Source organism: Dipodomys merriami, unplaced genomic scaffold (assembly GCF_024711535.1).
Source record: "Dipodomys merriami isolate MVZ:Mamm:240054 unplaced genomic scaffold, mDipMer1.0.p SCAF_23, whole genome shotgun sequence".
NCBI classification, from domain to species: domain Eukaryota; kingdom Metazoa; phylum Chordata; class Mammalia; order Rodentia; family Heteromyidae; genus Dipodomys; species Dipodomys merriami.
The window spans coordinates 16172084-16178866 of NW_027203715.1; positions in this window are offsets into that span (position 1 = coordinate 16172084).

A 6783-nucleotide genomic window follows, 5' to 3' on the forward strand; every position below is an offset into this window, starting at 1 on the left:
GAGGGTTAGGGTGAGGGTGAGGGAGAGGGTGAGTGTTTGGCTTAGGGAAGGGTTAGTGTTACTTTTAGGGTGAGGAATAAGGTTACGGTGACTGTTAGGGTGAGGGTTTGGTTTAAGGTGATGTTTAGGGTGGGGGTGAGGATTACATTAGCATTAGGGTGAGGGTACATGTTTGGGTGAGGTTAGGGTGAGAGTTCGGGTGAAGGTGAGAGTTAGGGTGTGGGTTAGGTTTACGGTTAGGGTTAGGGATAGGGAGAGGATTAGGGTTAGGGTTAGGGTTAGGGTGAGGGTTAGTTTGAGGTGTAGGGTTAGGTTCAGTGTGAGGTTTAGGGTTAAGGTTAGTGTTATGGTTAGGTTAAGGTTTAGGTTGAGGGTTAGTGTTAGGATGAGGGTTAGGATTAGGGTGAGGGTTATGGTGAAGTTTAGAGTTAGACTGAGGGTTAGCTTGAGGGTTAGGTTGAGGATTAGGGTTAGGGTGAGGGATGGGGTCAGGGTAAGCATTAGGGAGAGGGTTAGGGCGAGGGTGGGGTTTAGTGTTTGGGTTAGGTTTAGGGTGAGGGTGAGAGTGAGGGTTAGGGATAGGATTTGTATTAGGGTTAAGGTTAGGCTGAGGGTTAGTTTGAGGTGTAGGGTTAGGTTCAGTGTGAGGTTTAGGGTTAAGGTTAGTGTTATGGTTAGGTTAAGGTTTAGGTTGAGGGTTAGTGTTAGGATGAGGGTTAGGTTTAGGGTTAAGGTCAGGGTCATGGTTAAGGTTAGGGTGAGGGTTACGGTTAAGGTGAGGGTTAGGGTTAGGGTGAGGGTGAGGGTGAAGGTTAGGGTTAGGATTAGGGTTGGGATTAGGGTTACAGTGAACTTGAGTGTGAGCGTGAGGGTAAGGGTTAGGTTTAGGGTTAGGCGTAAGGTTAGGGTTAGGGTTAGGGTGAGGGCTAGGTTGAGGGTGAGGGTTAGGGTGAGGGTGAGGGAGAGTGTGAGGGTTTGGGTTAAGGAAGTTTTAGAGTTATATTTAGGGTGAGGATTAGGGTGACAGTGATGCTTAGGGTGAGGGTTTGGGTTAGGGTGAGGGTTAGGGTTAGGGTTAGGCTCAGAGTTAGGGTTAGTGTGATGTTTAGCGTGAGGGTGAGGGTTAGGTTAGGGTGAGAGTTCGGGTGATGTTGAGGGTTAGGTTGTGGTTGAGGGTTAGAATTAGGGTGAGGGTTAGAGTGACAGGGTTAGCAAGAGGGTGACGGTTAGGGTTAGGGTGAGGCTTAGGGTTAGTTCGAGGGTTGGTTTTGGGTTAGGGTTAGGGTTAGGGTGAATCTAAGGGTTTGGGTGAGGGTGAGGTTGAGGGTTAGGGTTAGGGTGACTGTTAGGTTGAGGGTTAGGATTAGGACTAGCGTTATTGTTAGGGTTAGGGTGAGGGTGACTTTGAGGGGGAGGGGGAGGGTTAGGGTAAGGGTTATATATTTAGGTCAGGGTGAGTGTGAGGGTTAGGTTTAGGATTAGGATTAGGGTTAGGGTTAGGCTGAGGGTGAGGCTGAAGGTTAGTGTTAGGGTGAGGGTGAGGGTGAGGGTTATGGTTAGGGTGAGGGTGAGGGTGAGGGTTAGGGTTAGGATTATGGTTAGGGCGAGCTTGAGTTTGAGGGTGAGTGTGAGGGTTAGGTTTAGGGTTAGGGTTAGGGTGAGGGTTAAGGTGACGGTTAGGGTTTAGGTTTAGGATTAGGGTGAGGGTTAGGGTGAGGTTTACAGTCAGGGTTAGGGTTAGGGTGAGTGTAAGGGTTAGGGTGAGGGTTAGTGTGAGGGTTTGGGTAAGGGTTAGTGTTAAGGTTAGGCGTTGGGTGAGGTTTAGGTTTAGGGTTCGGGTTCGGGTGAAGGTTAGGGTGAGGTTTAGGGTGGGGATTCTGGTGAAGGTGAAGGTTAGGGTGTGGGTGATGTTTATGGTTAGGGGGAGGGTTAGGGTGTGGGTAAGGGTGAGGGTGAGGTTTAGGCTGAGTCGTAGGGTTAGTGTTAAGGTGAGGGTGAGGTTTAGTGTGAGGTTTACTGTTAGAGTTAGGGTTAGGATTAGCAAGAGGGTAAGGGATAGTGTGAGGTTAGGGTTAGCTTTAGGGTTAGGATGAGGGTTAGGATGATGTTTAGGGTTATGGCTAGGGTTAGGGTTAGGTTGAGGTTTAGGTTTAGGGTTAGGGTTTGGATGAGGTTTAGAGTTAAGATTAGGGTTAGGTTGAGTGTTATTGCTAGGTTTAGTGCGAGAGTTTGGCTTACGGTGAAGGTGAGGGTGAGGGTGAGGGTTAGAGTTAGGATGAGGGTTAGCTTTAGGGTTAGGGTGAGGGTTAGGGTAAGGGTTAGGGTGTGGATGAGGGTTGGGGTTAGGGTGAGGGTTACGGTGATGGTGAGGGTTGGGATTGGGTTACGGTTAGAGTTAAGGTGAGTGTTACGTTTGGGTTAGGGTTAGAGTTAGGGTGAGCGTGAGGGTTAGGGTTAGGGTGAGGGTGAGGGTTAGGTTTAGAGTTAGGATTAGGGTTAGGATGAGGGTTAGTGTGAGGGATAGGGTGAGGGTGAGTGTTAGGGTAAGGGTGAGGGTTCGGTTTAGCGTTAGGTTTAGGGTTAGGATGAGGGTTAGGGTGAGGGATAGGGTGAGGGTTAGGGTTAGTATGAGGGTTAGGGTGAGGGCAAAGTTTAGGGTGAGTGTTAGGGTGAGGGTGAGGGTTAGAGTTAGAGTTAGGGTGAGGCGTAGGCTGAGTGTGAGGGTTAGGGTTACAGTTAGGGTAAGGGTTATGGTGAGGGTTACCATTAGGGTTAAGCTTAGGATGAGGTTTAGGTTCAGAGTGAGTGTTAGGGTTAAGTTGAGGGTTAGGGTGAGTGTGAGGTTTAGGGTTAGGGTTAGGGTGAGGGCTAGGGTGAGGGTGAGGGTTAGGGTTAGAGTTAGGGATATGGAGAAGATTAGGGTTAGGGTTAGAGTGAGGGTTAGACTGAGGGGTAGTTCTAGGGTTTGGTTCAGTGTTAAGTTTACTGTGAGGGTTAGGGTTAGGGTTAGTGTTAGGGTGAGGGTTAGGCTGAGGGTTAAGTTTAGGATTAAGGTTATTGTTAGGGTTAGGTTAATGGTGAGGGTGAATATGAGGGTGTGGGTGAGGTTTAGGTTTAGGGTTATGTTTAGGGTGAGTGTGAGACTGAGGGTTAGTGTTAGGATTAGGATTAGGGTAAGGGTTAGTCTGAGGGTGAGGGGGAGGGGGAGGGGGAGGGGGAGGGTTAGAATTAGGGTTAGGTTTAGAGTGAGGGTTAAAGTTAGTGTGAGGGTTAGTTTTAGGATTAGGCTTAGGGTTATGATGAGTGTGAGGGTGAGGGTTAGGGTTAAGGTTAGTGTCAGGGTTAGGGTTAGGGTGAGGATTATGTTTAGGGTTAGTGATACGGTGAGGGTGAAGGTGATGATGAGGGTGAGGGTTAGGGTGAGGGTGAGGGTGAGGGTTAGGTTTAGGATTAGTGTTAGGGTTAGGGTTAGGCTGAAGGTGAGGGTGAGTGTTATGTTGAGGTTTAGAATGAGCGTTAGGGTTCGTGTGAGGTTTAGGGTGAGGGTGAGGTGTAAGGTTAGCCTGAGGTTTAGGTTTAGTGTGAGGGTTACGGTTAGGGTTAGGGTGAGGGTGAGGGTAAACGTTCGGATGAGGGTTAGGGTTAGGCTGAGGGATAGGTTTAGCATTAGGGTTAGCGTGAGGGTTAGGGTGATGTCAAGGTTTAGGGCTAGGTTTAAGGTTAGTGTGAGGGTGAGAGTTATTGTTGGCGTTAGGGTGAGTGTTAGGGTTGGGTGAGTGTTAGGTTTAGGGTTAAGGTGAGGGTGAGTTTGAGGGTGAGGGTGAGGGAGAGGTTTAGCGTGAGGGTGAGGGTTAGGGTTAGGGTGAGGTTTAGGGTGAGGGTTAGGTTTAGGCTTAGGTTTAGGCGTAGGGTTATGGTGATTTTTAGGGTGAGGGTTAGATTTAATGTTAGGGTTAGGGTTAGGGGGAGGGTTAGGGGGAGTTTGAGGCTGAAAGTTAGGTTTAGGTTGAAGTTTAGGGTGAGGGAGAGGGTTAGGTTTAGGCTTAGGCTTAGGGTTTGGGTTAGGGTTAGGGTTAGGATGAGGGTTATGGTTAGGGTTACGGTTTGGGTTAGGGTGAGGGCTGGGGTGAGGTTTAGGTTTAGTGTTACTGTTAGGGTTAGTGTGAGGTTAGGGTTAGGGTTAGAGTTATAATTAGGGTGAGATTGAGGGTGAGGGATAGGTTTAGGATTAGGTTTAGGGTTAGGATTAGGCTGAGGGTGAGGGTGAGATTGAGTGTTTTGGTTAGGGTGAGGGTTAGGGTTAGGGTTAGGGTTCTGATGAGGGTTATTGTGAGAGGTAGGGTTAGTGTTAGTGTGAGGTTTAGAGTTAGTTTGAGGGTTAGGGTTAGGGTTAGGTTTAGGGTGAGTCTAATGTTCAGGGTGAGGGCTAAGGTGAGGGTGACGGTGAGGGTTAAGATGAGGGTGAGGGTTAGGATTAGTATTAGGGTGAGGTTTAGGGTTAGGGTTAGGAGTAGGGTTAGGGTTAGCCTAAGGATTAGGGTGTGTGTTAGGATTGGGTTTAGGGTGGGGTGATGGTTAGGGTGAGGGTTAGGGTTAGGTTTAGGGTTAGGGTGAGGGTGAGGGTGATGGTTAAGGTTAGGGTTAGGGTCAGGTTGAGGGCTAGGGTAAGGGTAAGGTTTACGGTGAAGGTGAGGATGAGGGTGAGGGTTTCGGTAAGGTAAGGTTTAGGGTTAGGGTGAGGATTAGGGTGAGGTTGAGTGTTAGGGTGAGGTTTAGGGTTAGGGTTAGAGCTAGAGTTAGGGTGAGGGTGAGGGTTAGGGTGAGGCTGAGGGTTAGGTTTAGGGTTAGGGGGAGGGTTAGGGTTAGGGTTAAGGTGAGGGTTAATGTTAGGGTGAGGGTGAGAGTTAAGGTTGGATTAGGATTAATGTTAGGTTTAGGGTTAGGTTTAGGGTGAGGATGAGGGTCAGGGTGAGTTTTAGGTTTAGGGTGAGGATTAGGTTTAATGTTAGGATGAAGGTTAGCATTAAGGTGATGTTTAGGACGAGGGTGAGGTTTAGTGTGAGGGTGAGTGTTCGGGTGAGGATGAGGGTTAGGGTGTGGGTGAGGGTAAGGTTTAGGGTGAGGCTTAGCGTGACAGTGAGGGTTAGGTTAAGAGTTACAGTGAGGGTTAAGTTTAGGGTGAGGATTAGGGTTAAAGTTAGGGTTAGGGTGAGGGTTAGGGTTAGGGTTAGGGTGACTGTGAGGGTTAGTGTGCGGGTGAGAGTTTGGGTTGGCATTAGGGTGAGGGTAAGGGTTAGGATTAGGGTTAGGGTGAGTTTGAGGGTTAGGTTTAGGTTTAGTGTGAGGGTGAGAGTTAGGGTGAGGTTTAGGGTTAAGTTTTGTGTTAAAGTGAGGGTTAGGGTTAAGGTTAGGGTGAGTGTTCGACTTAGGGTGTGGGTGGGGGTTAGGGTTCAGGTGAAGGTGAGTGTTAGAGTTAGGGTGAGGGTTAGGGTTAGAGTGAGGGTAAGGGTGACGGTGGGATTGGGTTAGCGTGAGTTAGTGTGAGGGTTAAGTTTGGGTTAGGGTTAGAGTTAGGGTGAGGGTGAGCGTTAGGGTTAGGATTATGGTTAGGTTAAGTGTTAGACTGAGGGTTAGGTTGAGGGTGAGGGTTTGGGTTAGGGTGAGCGTTATTGTGATGGTTGGGGTGAGGGTGAGGTTAGGGTTAGGATTAGGGTTAGGATGAGGGTTAGGGTTAGGAGTAGGTTGAGGGGTAGGTTGAGGGTTAGGTTTAGTGTGAGGGTTAGGTTTAGGATTAAGTTTAGGGTTAGGTTTAGGGATAGAGTGAGGGTAAGGGTTAGGGTGAGGGTGAGGGTGATGTTGAGGGTTTGGCTTAGGGTAAGGATTATTGTGAGGGTTAAGTTTAGGGTTAGGATGAGGGTTAATTTGAGGGTAAGGGTTAGGTTGAGGTTTAGGGTAACGGTGACGGTCAGGTTGAGTATTAGGTTTAGGGTGAGTGTTAGGGTTAGTGTGATGGTTAGGTTTAGGGTTAGGCTTAGGGTGAGGGTTAAGTTGAGGGTGAGGGTTAGGGTTATGGTTAGGGAAAGGGAGAGGAACAGGGTTAGGGTTAGGGTTAGGGTGAAGTTTAGGCTGAGGGGTAGGTTTAGGGTTAGGTTGAGGGTTAGCCTTAGTGTGAAGGTTAAGGTTAGGGTTAGTGTTAGGGTGAGGGTTAGACTTAGGGTTAAGGTTAGGATTAAGGTTATTGTTAGGGTTAGCGTGAAGTTGAGGGTGAGGGTGAGGGTGTGGGTTGGGTTTAGGGTTAGTGTTAGGTTTAGGGTGAGTGTGAGAGTGCCGGTTAGTGTTAGGATTAGTATTAGGGTTAGCGTTAGTCTGAGGGTGAATGTGAGGGTGAGTGAGATGGTTAGGATTAGGGTCAGGATGAGGGTTATGGTTAGGGTTAGGGTTAGGTTTAGGGTGAGGGTGAGGCTTAGGGTTTGGATTAGGATTATTGTTAGGTTTAGGTTTAGGCTTAGGTTGAGGGTGAGCGTGAGGGTGATGTTTAGGTTTATTTGAGGGTTAGGGTTAATGTTAGGGTGAGCGTTAGGGCTAATGTTAGGGTGAGGGTTACTGTTAAGGTGATGTTAAGGGCTAAGGTGAGGGTTAGTGTGAGGCTGAGGATTCAGGTGAGTGTGTGGGTTAGTTTCTATGTCGGGGTTAGGTTTAGGGTGAGGGTTAGGGTGACGGTTACGGTTAGGGTGAGGGTGAGGGTTTGGGTTAGGATTAGGGTGAGGGTTAGGGTTAGGCTTA